Raw genomic sequence first — 20912 nt, forward strand, 5'->3', positions numbered from 1 at the left:
CTGATAATGAACCCCAGAGTGCATCTGGGAATTTTAAATTTGCTATAAAGATGATGCAAGAAAAAGCTCTGAGGATCGTATATGCAATAAAGAAAAAGCTGACTAGTTTTAATCTTCTAGCAAAGCTACTATCACATTTTTTAGATACCATTATTCAGCAATCCTTTTATTGAGGAGTGAAGTCCTATTCAGAATGGGGCAAAACCTCAATAGAGCTTTTGCACCACCAGTACTGCAAACAGATGACCCGCATCCACAGAAATATCCCTAATAGTCGGTGCAAAGCAAAACTGGAGCTCTTTCCATTACTACTCACCATACAAAAAGAATATTGTGTCCAGGAATTCTGTGATGCAACAGAAGACCCTGCAAAAATACATACGCAGCAAACCTACTATAACCAAACAGCACTAACTCCCAGGAAACAAACAATATAAACTCTACCTATGAAAAGGCAGCACCATAAATAATGCAATGTGCTGAAGAACACCTACAGCTTCCTACTGGATGGTGCAGATTGGAAAACAAGTTGGACTGTTATCAATCGCTACAAGAACTTTCAAGCTAGCAGAACCCCTCACCTCAGTCTCATATGCAGAAAACAGGCAGACCCCTCGCCAAATACAGAATAAGTACTCACAAATTAGAAGCAGAACTTGCAGACAAAATTTGAGCTTGAGACCCTGCATGCCATGCAACACCAGACCCTGCATGCCATGCAACACCAGAGAAATAGAAACAGAAATGCACTTTCTCCTGCAGTGAGCAAAATAGAAAGATATTGCAGATCCTCATTTCCCAGAGCTGGCAGAGAAAATAAAAGCCTTCCCATAAAAAAAAGAGCAGGAATAACTCGATAATCCTGGGGGAAAGAGGAGAATCTGCAGATCTAGCAGCAAGAGATGGTTGTAAGGATCCATGGGCCCCTTACCAATCCCTGTGACCCTGAAGAAGGGTCATGCTGTGCAGTGTAACTAGGAGGAATGTACCATTTACCAAAACCCCTCCCTAGGAGATTGTTGAAATGGGCTTTTACATAAAGACACTCTTAGTGCTTTCTAGAAGTGACAGAGAGTAGGTGCTAGATAGCTCAAGAGAAAGAGTGGTTGTTCTTTTCTCTCTTGCGAAAGATCTGCAGGCAGAACATCTTGGGGGCAGGTCTTTCTTGTTCATCTACAGAAGAACTGCTAGCCCACTTCAAAAGTCTGGTAAATTGGTTCTCCATTGTTTTTTCGTTATTTTGAAGGAGTCTGGAATTTTTGTCTTTGGTGTGGCTGGAGTCTTGCAATGGGTATTGGAACACAGTGCAATCCCGGGGTTACTCAGCCTTAGTGACTCAGTGCTACCCCGGCAAAAACTTTAGGAGGAGGGCCCAGCTGATGCCACTTGGGAGGAGAAGAGAGAGGGGTATCCATCCAGTACCTGCCCCGAGGAATCAATGCCTACTCAGTACAATAAAGAGAAGAAGGACATAGAGTGGAGACCATCAGTGCATTGGATTCCAGGTACAAAGGGGACCCTGTAAAGAGAGAGAGAGAGGAACTCTAAACACCAATCCAGGGAGTCTCTGAATTGCAGAAGGAAACAGAGGGGATTTCAAGGGAATGAGCAGTGAAAGTAAACATTTCTAACGTGCATATTCAGCTATGTACCATGGATACTACACCTAGAAAATGTACAAGGTTTCAAGTAATCTTATCTATGTTTGTGTCCGCTGCTTGGCTATTAGAGGTGTACTAGAAGTATTCTGACATGTCTAGACCTGAACAGGGAGATTCTTCCAGCCGTGGAGGGTTCACTAGGGGTCAGAGGGTGGACATATTTGTTAACATTGAGAAGCTTCTAGCCCAAGGAGGTTCAGAGGGAGTTCAAGGGGGTATAGCTAATTTATTGGAGTGACAGGGTGATTCTTTCACCAAAGAGAATGGAACAAAATTGGGGAGTATAAAAATGCCTCCCATGAGGCACAGGGTAGAGTTTTTTGGAGCTAGTATTCCCACGAGCACTGTAAAAGGGAATTATCAGAGGGTTTTGAAACTGAAAGTAGCGTATAAAGAGCTGGAGATAAGGGAGGAATAACAAGGAGAGTGTTGTCCTCTTCAGTCCTTTGGAGTGTCTCTGTAAAAGAAGAGAACCTTTCCCTGGAATATTTCAAAAGTGAGACCTGGATCATCTGCCCACCAGAAACAAGGAAAGGATTCTTGTGAGTCATCTGAGTTGTGAGTACTGACAGAAAGATCAAGAGATACTCTGCACTCCTGAGAATGGCAACGAACTTGTGAAGGAAGGAGTAGAATATTAAATGTTGCAGAGACTTATAGAGCATAAGGACTGCTTAATAGAAGAAATGTGGAAGGATATGGAACCTTTCTTGTTGTGATTTGGATTTTTGTTCTGCTATTTCTATTGTGGACTTTGTTTTCTATTGGCTGAACTGGTTAACCTTTTAAAGTAAACTAATTTTATATTTGGAGCACCAACCTGGTCTGGACTGAAAGTAACTGTTGTGTCCGTCGGTCTTCGACGGCTTCGCCCCACCTACCTCTCTCTACTTGCGGCTCCTCCCGCTCACCTTGGACTGATGGCCGCTGCGGCGTCTGCTTGCCGTTCTCTCCGGCGTCCCCGGACCGGCTTTGGTGCTGCCTCCCGCCATTCTCCTTCAAGGTACCTCTAGGGCATGCGCGCGTACGCCGCCTTCATCTTTAACTTCACGTTGGCGCGAACCTCAGGGGCGTCCCCCTGTTCTGATGTCACGACTCCAGGATATATCTGCCTACAATATTTGCTAGCTCGTTGAGTTAGCAACAGGATTCTTACGGATGGGATTTGCTCTCCGTTCCTAAGCTACTCTGCCACTCCACCTCTCCCTGGAACTCTTACTACCCTTCGGGGTCGCTAACGGGGTACCCGCTCCTCTGGGGCCTCTCTGCTTCCTTCAGGTGCTATCAGGAAACCAGTACTCGCTCCTCAAGGGCCCATGTTCCCTGTGTCGCTGCCTGCAAACTCTACCCTTCTTCTTGGAAGAACTAACTTACAGTCACCATCAGGGAGTACAGAAAACATCTCTCTCTACAGTACCGCTTTGCCGGAATCAGGTACTCGCTCCTTGAGGGCCTGCTCTCTGTTCCAGTGCCAGACGTCTCATCTAGTGGAATCTCTGCTGCTGCTAGTGAGTACAACGCTACTGAGTCTCTCTGCTCTAAGGGATCAGGTACTCGCTCCTTGAGGGCCTGCTCTCCCTGGCTGGAGCTCTCCTATTTCTATTTGGGACTCTGAATGCTAACCTTATTGTGTGCTCATAATGCTCAGTCTCTTTCCACTACAGCACTGCTCTACAGAGGATCCGCTGTTCCAGCGTTCTGTGAGAGACGTGCCCAGCTGGGCTCTACAACCACTACTCACTACTGCCACCTCTGGTGGTTCCATAAACTCCGGACAGACAAATCTGTGTTTGTCCGGAGTTTAGCCTGACACTGTGGTCCCTCCCGGGACTGCCCCCCGTGGGTGTGGTCAGCAGCCACAGTGTCCAAGGATCCACCTAAACACCATTAACCATAACAGTAACATCTGCCCAGTTTGTACTTGCATGTATTCCTGCTCCCATTCCACAGGACCCAGACAAACATGTCCCCTACCCTGGTTAAGTGAATCCAGTGTTCTCCATAACTGGGAAGGTGATGCCCTGGTGAAAGGGGAGGGGGGGGAGGATGTTACATGTTGAAGTTAATTTGCTTTAATTTGGAACACCATTCAAGTCTGAAAAGTCTTTGTTGAGAAAAGCAATCCTCTAACATTCTTATAGTCCAACTTTCTCCCTATTTGGAATGGACCCTGACATCCACCGAGTTGTGTTGGACCTCAGCCACCCTACAGTGCACCCCCTCAACTGAGAAGGACCTGGAAGGTGGGGAAGGACTGCATGTTGTATCCTGCCATTAAGCCAGAATCCTAGTGGGACAGTTTTCCAATCTGTTCACTTTGGGGCAAAGCCCCATGAACTTTGCACCAAATGTCCCAGGGGAATGAATGCATCCTTTCTCTTTGAAAGTTGCCATAGGAGCACAGTAGCTGTGGCCTTTTCCATCTGCCTATTCTGCAGGTAGCTTTTTCATGGAAAATAATGCACGTAAATCTGAAAATACAATTTATGCACATTATCTGCCAATCCCACCCAAAACATGACCTCAGCAATGACTCCCCAAAACTTGGCTAACAGCAGCACCCATGTCTGCATGCTTTTAGGGGGATCAAGGGAGCACTGTTTCTAGATGGGCTATTTACCTGCAGATTGCCCTCAGTTGTGACCAGAGACAATACTAACCATCGGCAGAATCCTTGTAATTGGCCTTTTTCTACTTAGTAATTTTAATTTACTGCTATTACAATTATAATATTTTGTATTTCTATTTGTTTCATTTTGCACCTTTTATTTTTCACTACTTTAATGTATTTCTATGCCAATTGTCTTGCCAATAAAGTTTCCTGAATCTGAAGCTGAGAGAGTGAGAGGTATACAGACAGAAAGACAAATAGGGAGAAATATAGAAAAATAAAGAGTGAAATGGCGATTTAATCTTCAGTGGGCTGTCTACTCCTGCACACATTTTTACTTTTCTATAAGCTGTACACATTTTGTGCTTCACTCTCCCAAACCCGTTTCCCGTAACCTTTGTCACAGCTCTCTCATTGTGTGCCTTTCACAGACTCAGACTTCGCTTTTCACGCTCTTGTCGTATTCCCACTACCACATGCTTTTGACTCATAAAGAGCTTGAAAAGAGACATTCAGCCTCCCCAGGGCAATCACCCCCTCATCGTAGCTCTCCTCCCCGATCCCTCAGCTGTACACGAACCACCTCCTTTATCCCTTTTATTGGTCAGGGTCATTGGTCACAGAAGGACTTGCACGCGGGGTTTTCGCGCTGGGAACCCCTCCCCCTTTGTCACAGCGCCTAAACAATCGAAGGAATGCGAGGTCAGGATGGAGGTGGCGGGGAGCGGTGTAAATGGGCAGCGATATTAGGTTCCTTAGCACCGAACAATGAGCTTTGTTCGGAGCTTTTGTCTAAGCACTGTTTTGCTGAGGCAGGGGACCGCCGCCTGGAATGCAGAGGAGGCCGTTATTTAAAGGCTGCCACAGAAGTGGTGCGTCACTGCCCAGGGGGCGCGCGACAGGAGCCGGGGAGAGGTTCTGAGGCGCAGCAAAGAAAGACAAGACAATGGGGGTCTGCGAGCTAAAATGCAGGAAGACTAATGCGAGCGTTTAACAAGGGCAGAGAACGGGTTGTGGGGCGGACATTGGCCTCCGAGTCTCTGTGGAAGCCTCCTTTTCAGCAGGGGGGGGGGGGGGGGCAATGGAGACCCTTTCTTTCGGGACATGGGATGGGAGGAGGGACGTTTGACCACAGAGTTGCTTCAGTTGCACTCGGAGCGAGGGGGGAGGGGGAAAGAAGGGGGGGGGGGTGTTAGAGCTGCACTGCAGCTAGCATTACCGCCATCAGTAACACACACGTTGCCAGCTGTGCTAAAATCTGCTGCCCAATCCAATAAAGACTTTACGCTTTTTAGTACATCGGGATATTAAACTAGATATCCACACCTAGGGTTGAGAGAGGAGAGCTAGGATTAGGGGGTGATTGCCCTGGGGAGGCTGAATGTCTCTTTTCATGCTCTTTATGAATCATAAGCATAGATTGTGAGCCCTCTGGGGATGGAGAGATACCTACAGCGCCTGAATGTAATCTGCTTTAAAGTGGCTGACCAGTCATGAAAGTCAGAATATACTTTTTTTTTTTAATTGGCACATTAAGTAGCCTAGTGGTTAGAGCAGTGGGCTACGAACTGTCGCTTACAGTACCTGAATGTAAACCAATGTGAGATCTTCCTTTTCCCCTCTCCTGGAGATGAGGCATGAAATGCAGGCATGGTTTTTCCTCTGTATTTTTACTCAAAAGGATACAACTCAGTTCTATGGATTGAGTCATCGGGGCACTCCAGGCATGTATAGGAGGTGCTAAATTCAAACTAGCATCACCATTGACACCATTCATTGCTTATCCACCCAAATATATTGGTGAAACTGCAGCGTTTTTAAGTTTGAGCCTGACAGATGCTTGAATGCGTCATATGAGAGAGGGATGTAACATATTCAGCATAGCATGTTGTAAACAAGTTTGCATGTCTTTGGCCAGCAAACCTAACAGCAGCATTTTTTGTTTGCTTTAAAAAAAAAAAAAGAAATATAATTATTTTTAAGAAAAGAACAACTGCATTAACATACACAGACATACATAATGATAAAGAATAATAACATAATTCAAATATAGCATTCTCTGAGCCAGAACCATCTAACTCAAAAGGCTTCACTATTTCATGAAATGGTTAATTTTCTGGGATTTTTCTCCTACTGGTGCTTCTTATATCTAAGTAACATAAGCAGTACTTCACCAAGGAACTATTAAATTACTTGATTTCCAGTTGGTCCAAATAAATTTGATTGTGAATGATGAATGAGATGATCAGATTTGCAAATGACACAAAATTATTCCGCGTTGTTAAATTACAAGCGGATTGTGAGAAATTTCAGGACCACCTTGTGAGACTGGGCATCCAAATGGCAAATGAAATTTAATGTGAACAAGTGCAAAATGATGCACATAAAGAAAAGAAACCCACACTATAGCTACACAATGTTAGGTTCCATATTAAGACCATTCAGGAAAAGGATCTGGGCGTCATCGTGGACAATACTTTGAAATCCTCGGCTCAGTTTGTGGCAGTCAAACAAACAAATAGAATGTTAGGAATTATTAGGAAAGGAATGTAGAATGTCAAAATACCTCTGAATCGCTCTATGGTGTCTGGTTGACCCTTTCAGTTTGTCCATCTCTCTGTGGATAGCAGGCTGTAGAGACACATAGCTTGACGTCTGGAAGTTTACTCATGGCTTTCCAGAAGCGAGAGATAAACTGGGTCCCTTGGTTTGATACAATATGATCAGGGAATCCATGGAGTCAAAAAACATTCTGAAAGAGGGCTAAAGCAGTCTTTTCAGCAGTAGGAAGGCCTGGACAGGTAATAAAGTGAAACATTTCTGTAAACTGGTCCACCACTACCAGGATCATTGTGTTATTCTCTGACAGTAGCAGGTCTGTGATATAGTCGAGACGTATAGCTTCCCATCATCAGGCAGGGATTTTTGCCAGCTGAAGTAGGCCCACTGGCTTTGTTCAGGGAACTTCCATCTGTGCATGGGTTTTGCATGACTTAACATATCTTGTCACATCTAGATTTAACTTGGGCAGTCATAAATGTTTAGAAACCAATTGTGAGGTCTTGGCTTGTTCCCAAGTGCCCAGTAAATCGGGAGTCACAGCGGACCCGAAGTGCCTACAATATGGCAGATCCGGGGGGAGGCACATATAACCAGTGCTGGTGAATAGCAAACCTTCATGTTCTTGGAGTGGCAGGCAGCTGTCCAGTGCTTGGTATTTCCCTAGTTCTTCATGAATGTCAAGATCTTGGCTTCCAGTTTATAAAAGAACATAAGATATGCCATACTGGGTCAGACCAAGGGTCCATCAAGTTCAGCATCCTGTTTCCAACAGTGGACAATCCAGGTCACACATACCTGGCAAGTACCCAAACATTAGATTTCCATAATAGCAGTTTATGGATTTTTCCTCTAGGAAATTATCCAAATCTTTTTTAAACCCAGCTACACTAACTGTCATCACCCCATCTTCTGGCAATGAATTCCAGAGTTTAACTATGCGCTGCGTGAAAAAGAATTTTCTTTGATTTGTTTTAAATGAGCTACTTGCTAACTTCATGGAGTGCCTCCTAGTACTTCTAGTATCTGAGAGAGTAAATAACCGATTTATATTAACTTGTTCAAGTCCTTTCATGATTTTGTAGACTTCTATCATATCCCCCCTTAGCTGTCTCTTCTTCAAACTGAACAGCCCTAACTTCTTTAACCTTTCCTCATAGGGCAGCCGTTCCATGCCCTTTATCATTTTAGTTGCCCTTCTCTGCACTTTCTCCAGTGCAGCTATATCCTTTTTGAGATGCAGTGCCCAGACATGCACACAGTATTCAAGGTGTGGTTTCACCATGGAGCGATACAGAGGTATTATGACATCCTCCATTTTATTTGCCATTCCCTTTGTAATAATTCCTAAATTTCTGTTTGCTTTTTTGATCACCACAGAACATTGAGCCAATGATTTCAATGTATTATCCACTACGATGCCTAGATCTCTTTTCTGGGTGGTAATTCCTAAGATAGAACTAACATTGTGTAACTACAGCAAGGGTTATTTTTCCCTATATGCATCACTTTGCACTTGTCGACATTACCATGTCAGGAAGGTGAAGTAAAAATGGGTAGGGGGAGGGTAGATAGTGGAGAAGTTCTAACGGTGATACTTCCTTCTATCACCGTTAGAACTTCTCCACTATCTACCCTCCCCCTACCCATTTTCACTTCACCTTCCTGACATGCTAACCTACCCCATTCCCACTCTTAACTACCAGCCCTATCATCACAAAAAACTCTTACCCATCTCTCCTCCCTCCAACCTCAGATCCGTAGTGCCAGTTATGATTTCCCCCTATCTCAATTTCTCTGCCTAACTACACTATCACTCATACTCTTCAATTCCCAGTCCATAACCAAAAAAAACCCTATCTTGAATGACCTCCTGCTAGAAGCCAGCCAGATATCTGTGCTATAACAGAAACATGGCTCAAACAAACGGACTTAGTCCTTTGGAATCAACTCCCCACTCATCTTTACGATATCTTCTCCCTCCCCAGACACAAAAAAAGAGGGTGAGGTCTCCTATTGGCTGCCAAGAAAGAATTTAAATTAATCTCTCAGATAGTTAACACCGCCCCCAAATTTGAAATTGTTTTTTTTCAAATCCTCACAATTACAAATCTGCCTAGTTTACACTCCCCCAGGCCTCCTTGACCACAACGCTTCCCCTCTCATTGAATTTATAGCCGAAAATATAGACTTGGACATTCCATCCATTATCCTCAGGGACTTCAATCTTCATGTAGATACAATCCCCTTAACTCCCTCCTGTGAAGCCTTTCTATCCTCCATCTTAGCCATGGGCTTTAAACAAATTATATCCAGCCATAAACAGGCCACACCCTTGATTTGATATGTACAAATTCCCACCTCCTTCCCGCTGACACACCCACCTGCACCCCGGTCCCCTGGTCTGACCACTCTCTTGTAAAAACCAAGCTCGCTATAAATAAAACATATGGCCCCAACCAAAAACAAAATAACACTATTCAATACAGAAAACCCTGCGCTAAAGAGGAGCTAATCCTCGCCCTCACTAATGCCCTTGACTATCTAGACCTCTCTAATGTAAACTCTGCCCGCTGCTCATGGAACAAGATAACCAATAATATTGCCAACAAAATCTGTCCGCTAGTTTCCAAAGAGCTAAACTCAATTTACACAAAAAAAACCCCATGGTACACTGCTGAACTAAAGACACTCAAACAATAATTAAGAGCCAAAGAAAAGAAATGGCGCAAGGATCCCTCCCCCACCCTGCTAGCAGCATATAAATACACTCTCCACTCCTACAGAACTACCATCCTTAACACCAAAAAAGACTACTACGCCCTTAAAATCCACAATTACCAATATAATGCCAAAATGTTACGAGCGCAGAGGCACAGTTGCTTCTGGTGGGAGATGTGAGCCCTTGGATCGCCACGCCACTCAGGGAGGAGCCCCAAGAGCACAGTAAGAGGTGAGCTAATGCAAGCACGGGCAAACAAGGAGCAGAACAAGGCTGGAATGAAGACAAGGAGATTGAAGATCTGACCCTCTACCGGACTGCACGCCTCAGGAAAACCAACAACGCAATGGTGGTCAATGAACAGTCCTCCGACCGTTTCAAGCCCTTTCGGACCTGCTGCTGGGAATGGCAATAGGCAGCAGGCCGGGCAGAGGATGAGGGCAGATGGAGTACTTGGAACATGGAAGACTCTGGACAAAGACTCAGGTGAGGACACTTTGATGAAGACGTAGGATCAAGGCACTGTAGACGTAGGATCAAGGCATTGTAGTCGAGGAATCAGGATCAAAGTGCTGGGTTGAGACTGCGATGCAGTGCGCCCTACACAGCCCACCCACGGGGCTGGTTGCGGACCATGCTGGGCTCGAAGCAGGCTCCAGATGAGATGAGGTGTGGAGTAGATGAGGCTGGAACATGGCGAAGATCCCGAAGAAACCTGCACTGGGGCACGCCATACACAGCCGCCTATGGCTGGTCGCGGACCATGCTGAAGCGGAGCAGGTTCAAACAGAGTCTTAGACATGGATGGATGCAAATGCAAGGTGCTCAGAAGACCGGGACAGGATACAAGGTCAGGATACAAGATTCTCAGACAACTCGGGGTTCAAGACTTAGGATACAAGCTGAAGTCTTCTGGAGGCTTGCACTGCGGAGGAGACAATGGCCTTGTTCCATGAGGCACCCTACACAGCCAAGCTTATTTCACGATTCCCACCTTCCTCCCCCCACCCCTGTGCCATTCCAAAAAAACCCTAATATCTCCCTCGACTCCTTCAAATCTACCTCCGCTTCTGAGATAGTAACACTTCTAAAGAAAATGAAACCACCTTCACATCCAGAGGACTCCATCCCTACAAAATCCCTTCTTACCATCCCTGACATTATAGCCAAACCATTATCAGAAATTATTAATTGCTCCCTCTCCCTTGGACATGTCCCCACCGCTTGGAAACAAGCCATCCTCAAATCCATTTTAAAGAAACCTAACCTAGACCCATCTGACCCTTCAAACTTCCGACCAATCTCTAATCTCCCATTCCTAGCTAAAATGTTGTGGAAAAACACATTTTATTCCCATCACAATTCGGCTTCTGTAAGTTCAATACGGAAACCCTCTTAATATCCCTCACAGATACCTTCTTCAAAGGACTAGACAAGTGCCAATCGTACATTCTAGCCATGCTAGTCATTTCATCTGCTTTCAATACCGTCAGTCACAACTTACTAATTGATCGTCTCTCTGAAATAGGTATTTCCAGAATAGCCCTGAGCTGGTTTGAATCCTTCCTCAACAATAGACACTAGGTCAAAATTGGCAACCATGAATCCAACCCCATTAACTTAACTCATGGGGTTCCCCAAGGCTCTTCCCTCTCCCCGACCCTCTTTAATGTCTACCTACTGCCCCTATGCCAACTCCTCGTTGACCTTGGTCTTACTCACTATATCTACGCAGACAATATCCAGATACTTATCCCCATCATCGAATCCATACCTAAAGCCCTCAAGACCTGGGACAACTGCCTCACATCGATCAACTGCCTCCTCACTAACCTCAACCTCGCCCTAAACACGGCAAAAACAGAGCTCCTTTTCATCTCCCCAGATCACCACAACCCCTCTCCCTCAGATCAGCCCTTTTCCTTTTCCCAGCATGTAAAAGACTTAGGTGTCATTCTCGACAGCCAACTCAACTTAAAAAAATTTATCAACAACACCACCAAAGATTGTTTCTGCATACTGCAGGTCCTTAAGAAACTAAGACCCCTCCTCCATCACAGAGACTTCCGTACAGTCCTCCAAGCCACTTTATTTACTAAAATCGACTACTGCAATACTCTACTCTTGGGCCTTCTCACAATTTCCATCAAACCTCTCCAAATGCTACAAAACGCAGCTGCTAGAATCCTCACCAACTCCAGCAGAATAGAACATATCACGCCAATTCTTAGAGACCGCCATTGGCTCCTGATCCCCTCCATAATTCTTCATAAGAGTCTCACAATTATTCACAAAACCCTTCACAACCAGAATATTCATTGGCTTAATGATTCCCTTCACTACCATACCTCTAACAGACTCACCAGCTCTGCCTACAAAGGATCCCTGTTCACACCCTCTCACAAACTCACCCAACACATCTCCACCAAAGAACGTGCTCTTTCCATAGCGGGACCGACAATATGGAATTCTATGCCCCCTGAACTACGCCAAGAACACTGTACAAGGACTTTAAAAAAAAAAACTAAAAACTTGGCTGTTTAAACTGGCTTATACATAACTTCGCCCATCCTCCCCTTTGTTAATAGCATCCTCAACCCCCCCCAGACCTATAAGTTTAATTTAGTTAAGGTTCAATCTCTTCTATAATCGCCCTACCTATGTCCTCTTGACCCTTTTTATTTTCTCTCCTCTTCCCACCTTGTTCCCTGTTACATGTAACTTTATTTTCACTTTCTTAATTTATGTTTTTATTCTCCCCGTTGCTTGTAAACCAATGTGATATGCAAACGAATGTCGGTATATAAAACATTTTAAATAAATAAATAAATAGATTGCATCCCCTTTATCATTTTGTTCACCCTTCTTTGAACTTCTCCAGTGCATCTATATCTTTTTTGAGAAATGGTGACCAGAATTGAACTCAGTACTCAAAGTGTGTCCTCACCATGGAGCAATGCAGAGGCATTATGAAATTCTCCATTTTATTCACCATTCCCTTCCTAATAATTGCTAGAATTCTGTTTGCTTTTTTGACCGCTGCAGCACACTGAGCCAACAATTTCAATGTATTGTCCATTATAACGTCTAGATCTTTTTCCTGGGTGGTGATTGCTAGGGTCACCAAGTGGTGTGCAAGAGATTTCTGGAGAGTTCCAGCTCTCCGGGACCAGTAGAGAGAATGGTGATGAGGGTTCTTGCTCTCTAAGAGGTCATCTAAAGGACAGAGAGTTCTGCTACTGCAGGGCTTGTGCATTTTGCAAAGATCCTGCCTATTTAAGGAGGGGTGTAAGGCAGGATTAGAGATTTGTGCTGCAGAGCTAAGTGATGTAATGGTATTTTATTTATTGATTGATTTTATATACTGTCATTCGGTCGAACCATCACAACGGTTTACACATTTAAAAGTGCTAAAAGATACATTCATAAACAGTATTAAATTAATGAAAAAAAATACATTCGTAAAACATTAAAATAGCAAATGAAAACATTTGGATAGAATTAAAATATGGCTACAAATTATCAGTTAAAAGGAAGGGGGGTAAATAGAGTTAATTTTTGCCTTGTAGTGCTTCCCCAAAGGCTTTAATAAATAGCCAAGTTTTTAGATTTGATCTGAATAGTTTGGAATTAGGTTGAGTACGGAGACATAATGGTAGTGAATTCCAAATTTTGGGGCCTGCAAGGGAGATTATTCCAGACATCACATAAGTGGTCTGTTCTAATGGAGGGGATTGTTAGAAGGCCTTTGCCAGAGCAAAGATTTCTTTCCGGAATGTGAAGCCTGATTGCAGCGTTCAACCAATCGTTCTTATGTAATAGACCGACTACCTTAAATTCGATATGTTGGGGGGTTTTTTGGGTTTTTTTGTATTTAAATAATTTTTATTGTCAATCAAGGAATAAACTAAGCACAGTAAGAACATGTACATTAGAAACATATAGTAACATCGAAAACATATTCAGGATCAGATATCCAATATGATTGACCGTTTGAAATTGCTGTCTCCCCAATCCTCCCACCCACCCTCGCATCCAGGATCACATAGAGAAAAAAAAATACAGTATATAAATATAAATATACACACAGATCATAAGTATATGTTCTATAAAGATAGCAACAGGGAAGCAAGTATCATGGCAAATCATGTAAAGGGGGCTGGACAGTCAAGCATCTGAGAAGTAGATAACGGGAAATGGCAATTGTGGTATCATACATAGCAGGTCACAGTGGATGTTTCATGTACTGGGAATGACAGCTGAGAACAAAGAAGTATTAGGGTATCCATCAAGTAATCCAACAAGTGAAGGGGGAGAACAAAGAGTCATGCATACCCGTATGTCAAAGGTACTGAACAAAACAGAAATGAGTATTGATACCTCTACGATTGCGCATCCAGCCACTTAATGTATAAACTCCATGTGATTAAAAACATTCTTATTCTGTCGTGGTGGACAGCAGTGAGTCTACTCAACTGATAATAGGTGTGTAATCTATGTTGTATTTTTGCCAAACTTGGTGGATCTGTATTTTTCTAGTGTAATGCAACTTCTGATCTAGCTGCAATAAAAACTTGAAGCATAAATTGTTGTCTTCCTTTTTGTACCCCGGCATGGGAAGAGAAAGTAATACATGCCATGGCTGAACTTCCACCTGCACCAATAAAACTTGTGAAAGCCACTCTATGATAACTGGCCAGAACAGAGCTATTTGGGGCACTCCCACCAAATATGATAATATGTGCCAATTTGGCCACACCCTCTCCAACATTGATCTGAAAGAGCGGGTTTAAATCTATGTAAAGTAACTGGGGTATAGTGCCAATGGTATAGTAGCTTGTAGCAGTTTTCCTGCAGCCCAATGGACATGGAGCATTTGCGAGCCATGAGATAAATAGCTTCCCATTCCTTCTCTTCTAGGGTGAAGTGAAAATCTGTTTCCCATAAAGTGCGATATTTATGTTTGCTAGATGGCTTATCATTAAGGAGGTTATATATTTTAGATATTACTCCCCTAAGTGTCACAGCATTTTTACAGAAGTTTTCAAATAAGGTACCAGTCACCTTAACAGTGCCCCATCTCAGTCCTCTGTGGATGAAATGATATGGCTTAGCATAATACAAAAAATCAGTTTCCGCCAATGAATACATATCACAAGGTTGTGCATAAGACATGAGAGTACCTTGTTGTTGCACATGCTCCAACCTTGTAATGCCAGCCTCAATCCATTGCCTCGATGTCTTGGAGAGAGCAGAAGCTGGATATACAGTGTTAGTAAACAGATTGGTCATGAAAAAATATGGATCCGTCCCTACTAAAACTGATTTCCACTGGTGCCAAACCCTGATGGTAGTTTGTAAGGCATAGGGAAAATGTTGTGTGTGTGCCCATGTCATTGGGGGTTGCCAAGGTATTGCCTTGGAAAAGTCCCTAGCATTGCCTGTTCCAACAGCACCCATTGCGGTAAATCAGCTGTTCAATGGAGTACCACTAGTGCCCGAAGCTGTGCAGCCCAGAAGTACCAAGACAGATTGGGGAGTTGCAAACCACCCCTGTCCTTAGTTTCATATAGAATGGTCTTAGCGACCCATGGAGGCCGTTTACGCCAGATAAAGCTGCATAGGATTTGCTGCCATTTTTTAAGTAAGGGTATAGGTATACAGATGGGAATGGTGGTAAAAAAGTAAAGAAAGCGAGGTAGAACGTTCATTTTGACTATGGCCATTCTCCCCAGCCAAGAATGGGATTGTTGATGCATTTTGTTAAATCTGCTTGAATGGAGTTGATAAGTGGACTATAATTTAAGGCGAAAAGCTGGTTAGTGTGTGAACCCAACTGGACCCCTAGATATTTCAGGAATGATGTCGCCCACTTAATTGGGAATTTCTGACTTAAGGCACGCACGTTAGTCAGTGACAGTGTTAGGTTAAGTAAGTCCGACTTATCTTAATTCACCTTCATACCAGAAACTGAAGTAAATCAAAGTAATTCTGACATAATCCCCTGCAGCGAGAATTCTGGGTTCATTAGTGTGAACATAACATTGTCAGCAAAAAGGCAGATCTTGAAATGATGATCATCCCTCCTTAACCCCTGAATGTGTGGTGCCTCCCGAACTCTAGTGGTGAAAGGTTCTAGAAAAAGAGCAAACAATAGGAGAGATAGTGAACACCCCTGTCTTGTTCCTCGTTTAATAGCAAAGGGTTCACCACAGCTGCCATTTGCCTTGACTCTAGCAAAGGGTTGTTCGTACAACTTCCTCAGCCAAGCCACTCTGCATGCAGTGCGAACCTGGAGCAATGGAAAGAGAAATACAGCACCTAACAGACTCTCAGGATTTGCAATAATGCACACAAATTAACCCGCACAAAGTTACACCTGTATTATGGAACACACTCAAACAGTAACAACCCTATCTAAGAAATATAACTATTAAACCAGGCCCTAAACATTAATACATTTCCTATTGGGAAAACAGAATAAGCCAAGCTGGTATAGAGCCCCACACAGAAATAATTGTAAAGCTCTACTAAAAATGTTACAAAACAGCTGCTGAACAGAATAATATGCAACAATTAAAAACTCATAAAAATTATTAAAACATGTCCAAATATCAATAATATATTTCAAAACAGCAGACATCGCATTAAACTCAATAATTAAAATGGCAGTCAATCAAGAACAATAAATTTAAAAAGCCACCTTTACTTACCCTGTCCAGCAACTCTCCTACTCCTTTCCCTTCCAGGCCAATAGCACTCACCAGAAGCAGCAAGGGCTGCTGAAGCTCTGTCCTCACAGTCCTCTTCCTTAGCACCCACAACCAGTCACTTACACACACACACATTCACACACCCCCAATTAGACCCCACGACCAGTCTCAGTCTCTCTCACACAAGTCATCTTCCTGACCAGTCTCTCTCTCTCTCTCACACAGAAACACATCACCTCCCTGACCGGTCTCTCTCTCAATCACACTCATGATCTCTTATATACAAGCTCTCAATCACACACAAATGCTCTTGCACCCATTCACACCAGCTCTCACCCAGGCTTCCATTCACACCCACACATAAGCTCTCACCCAAGCACCCATTCACACCAGCTCTCACCCAGGCTTCCATTCACACCCACACACACAAGCTCTCACCCATGCATCCATTCACACCCACAGACACAAGCTCTCACCCAAGCACCCATTCATACCAGCTCTCACCGAGGTTTCCATTCACACCCAAGCACAAGCTCTCACCCAAGCACCCATTCACACCAGCTCTCACCCAGGCTTCCATTCACACCCACACACACAAGCTCTCACCAAAGCACCCATTCACACCAGCTCTCACCCAGGCACCCATTCACACCCACAGACACAAGCTCTCACCCATGCACCCATTCACACCCTCAGTCTCAAGCTCTCACTCAAACTTCCATTCACACCCACACACACAAGCTCTCACACAAGCTCTAACTCATGCATCTATTCACACCCACAGACACAAGCTCTCACCTAGGCTTCCATTCACACCCAAGCACAAGCTCTCACCCAAGCACCTATTCACACCAGCTCTCACCCAGGCTTCCATTCACACCCACACACACAAGCTCTCACCCAAGCACCCATTCACACCAGCTCTCACCCAGGCTTCCATTCACACCCAAGCACAAGCTCTCACCAAAGCACCCATTCACACCAGCTCTCACCCTGGCACACATTGCCACTCACCCTGGCACACATTGCCACCCACAAGCTCTCACCATGCATCCATTCACACCCACAGACACAAGCTCTCACCCATGTATCCATTCACACCCACAGACACAAGCTCTCACTCAGGCACCCATTCACACCCACAGACACAAGCTCTCACCCAGGCACCCATTCACACCCTCAGTCACAAGCTCTCACACAAACTTCCATTAACACCCACACACACACGCTTTCACACAAGCTCTCACTCATGCATCCATTCACACCCACAGGCACAAGCTCTCACCCAGGCTTCCATTCACACCCACAGACACAAGCTCTCACCCAGGCACCCATTCACATCCTCCGTCACAAGTTCTCACCCAAACTTCCATTCACACCCACACAAACAAGCTCTCACACAAGCTCTCACCCATGCATCCATTCACATCCTCCGTCACAAGTTCTCACCCAAACTTCCATTCACACCCACACAAACAAGCTCTCACATAAGCTCTCACCCACGCATCCATTCACACCCACAGACACAAGCTCTCACCCAGGCACCCATTCACATCCTCCGTCACAAGTTCTCACCCAAACTTCCATTCACACCCACACAAACAAGCTCTCACACAAGCTCTCACCCATGCATCCATTCACACCCACAGACACAAGCTCTCACCCAGGCTTCCATTCACACCCCCACACACAAGCTCTCAACCAAGCACCCATTCACACCAGCTCTCAACCATGCTTCCATTCACACCCACACACACAAGCTTTCACCCAAGCACCCATTCACACCAGCTCTCATCCTGCCACCCATGCCCACCCACAAGCTCTTACCCAGGCACCCCCACACACAAGCTCTCACCCAGGCACCCATTCACACCCTCAGACACAAGCTCTCACCCATGCATCCATTCACACCCACAGACACAAGCTCTCACCCAGGCACCCGTTCACACCCACACACACAAGCTCTCACCCAAGCTCTCACCCATGTATCCATTCACACCCCACATACACAAATTCTCACCCATGCATCCATTCACACCCACAGATACAAGCTCTCACCCAGGCTCCCATTCACACCTTGCTTCATCGGGGTTGGGTTTTCCTCTTCGCCGCCAGGGGAATAGGCTCTCGTGGCGGCCTTGCTTCATCGGAGTTTGAAACTGCTATTCCTCCCACCCCACCACAGGGCTAGGCAATGCCTGCCTCACCGGCCAATCAAAGGCTTCCTTCCTTCTTCCTACTCCCATTGGCAGGTAGAAGGGAGGAGGCTTCCCTTTGAACAGTGGGGGTAGGAAGAATCGAGGCTTCCAATTGGCCCACAGGGGCTGGAAAAAAAGGGAGAAGGAAAGTACAACGGGGTAGTGGGACACCGGGAGACACAACACACCTGCCGATGTTTGGCAACATACTGGTGTGTCGCGACACACAGGTTGAGAAGCGCTGATCTAGAGTACTGTGTTCAATTCTGGTTCCCACATCTCAAAAAAGATATAGCAGAACTGAAAAGATTCAGAGAAGAGGGATCAGAATGATAAAAGGAATGGAGCGGTTCCCCTATGAAGTGGTTTTCTTATTGTTTTGGGGGGGGGGGGGAAAGGGCACACAGAAAAACAAACAAACCCCAAACCCTCCCAACCCTTCAGATCTAATTATTTACAATCCCCCACCCTCCCGACCCACCCCCCCAAAACTTGCCTAAAGTCTCTGGTGGTCCAGCAGGGGTTCCCGGGAGTGATGTCCCCCTCTCAGGCCATCGGCTGCCAGTAAACAAAATGGCGCCGGTGGCCCTTACCATGTAAATGGGGCTATCGGTGCCATTGGCCGGCCCCTGTCACATGGTAGGAGCAATGGATGGCCCGTGCCATTTTTTAGTTACTGCACACTAAACCAAAAACGATTCTATACAAAAAAAAAATGCTGATCCGTGGGAATACGAACTTTTCACACGGCCACACGAAACCAAAAGCAGGAGCGATCAGGGACCCGATGCACATCTCTAGAAATGACTAATTAGCACATTCAAAATGAATCTGAGAAAATAATTTTTCACCTAATGCACAATTAAGCTCTGGAATTTATTGCCAAAGGATGTGGTATGGGCAGTTAATAAAGCTGGGTTTAGAAAAGGTTTGGACAAGTTCCTGGAGGAAAAGTCTCTGGATTATCTCTAGCCTGTCTATAACCTTTGGGAGGTTTGGCCTTCAGAACTGGGTGATCAATACAGAGGTATTACCTTTTTTCTGGTGGTTATACTTCTTCTTCACCCCATTATCCCTCTAGCTTTGGTCACTGTTTTCCTATTTTTGAGACCATCAGGCACAATCATCCCAAGGTCTCTCTCCTGGTTGGGGCATATAAGCTTTTTCTCTCCCATCCCCTCATGTAATACTCCCTTAGATTTCTGCATGGATCATGAGAAACCCATTTAATGTCTGCAAATAAGATGGATTTAAAAAAATAAATAAAAAATCATGCTGCTGCATTGGCCGGGAATCGAACCCGGGCCTCCCGCGTGGCAGGCGAGAATTCTACCACTGAACCACCAATGCTCCAGCTGTGGAGCACTTCACAAACAGCTCCCTTAATTCCTACTTAGATGCTCTTTTGTAACTAAGTTGACAGCACATCTGCCACATCAGCCACAGGGGCTGGATTTAAGGAAGCAAGATCTATGCAAGCAGAAGTGAAAAGCAGAGGGAGAAAGATACCAGGAGACACATGAGGAGAAACTGAGATAAAAGGAGGAAAAGAGTCAGATTTACTAAGGAGTGACAATTACTACAGTTTAGAAAGAAAGAATCAACCAAAATAAACTACCAAAAGAGCAGAAATGGTTAACTGTAAATTCTCTTAGATACAGCACTGAATATTAATAAAAATTGATTCAGAAACCTTTATTTAATACTTGTATGAGTAGTAACACCGGTGACCTCCCATTATTCCAATTTTCTTTTCTCTTCCCCCACCCGCTCCATCTTTTCCGCAGGAAGAACATTTCTGAATGTAACGCTGCTCTTAATTTAGGAAGAAGTTGTGAGGACAGTTTTCAAAGCTTTTTACATGGATAAAGAGCCCCCACTGAAAATTGCCCCTCCCTCACTGTGGGTAAGATTAATCCTGCTGCTCACAGTGCAGGCACTTATACCTCTGTTAGTGTTTCCCTGCCACGGTGCCTTCAAGCCTGAACAGCTGTGCCACAGAAGTCACCAATGCCTGATGCTCAGATCCAGGTCAGCACCAGGGCTCTGCTCTGAGCACCCTGGCAGCAGCAAGAGACACCAGCAGTGGCTCATAAACATGTCAGAGCTCCTTTCGAGAACACGTATAGATGTGCATGCTTCTTCCTAGCTACAGCATGATAATTAATGGGCAGCATAATTTATTTATTTATTTATTTATTTATTGTTTTTGTTATACCGAGTTTCATGATAGGCATCACATCAACCCGGTTTACAAATAACAAGGAGTGTAAAGCATAACGTAACGTAAAAAACAATATTTTCAATAAGAACCTTGAACTTTAAATACAGTGAATCAGAAAAAGGGAGAGGGAAAGTTACAAAAAACAAGGAAAATAAACTAGGGATGGAAGGGGAGAAATTGAACAGCACAATATTTACATTTCAGCCTATTGATACATTAGAATA

The 20912-nt window shown here is 44.5% G+C and overlaps 1 non-coding gene across 1 annotated transcript; it reads right to left on the reverse strand.

The window, feature by feature from the left end:
* Positions 1–19743: 19743 nt before the first annotated feature.
* On the reverse strand, positions 19744–19814 carry TRNAG-GCC. Its single transcript has one exon. It is a non-coding gene; the product is annotated as a tRNA-Gly (tRNA).
* Positions 19815–20912: the final 1098 nt, after the last annotated feature.

Source organism: Rhinatrema bivittatum, chromosome 7 (assembly GCF_901001135.1).
Source record: "Rhinatrema bivittatum chromosome 7, aRhiBiv1.1, whole genome shotgun sequence".
Taxonomy (NCBI): Eukaryota; Metazoa; Chordata; class Amphibia; order Gymnophiona; family Rhinatrematidae; genus Rhinatrema; species Rhinatrema bivittatum.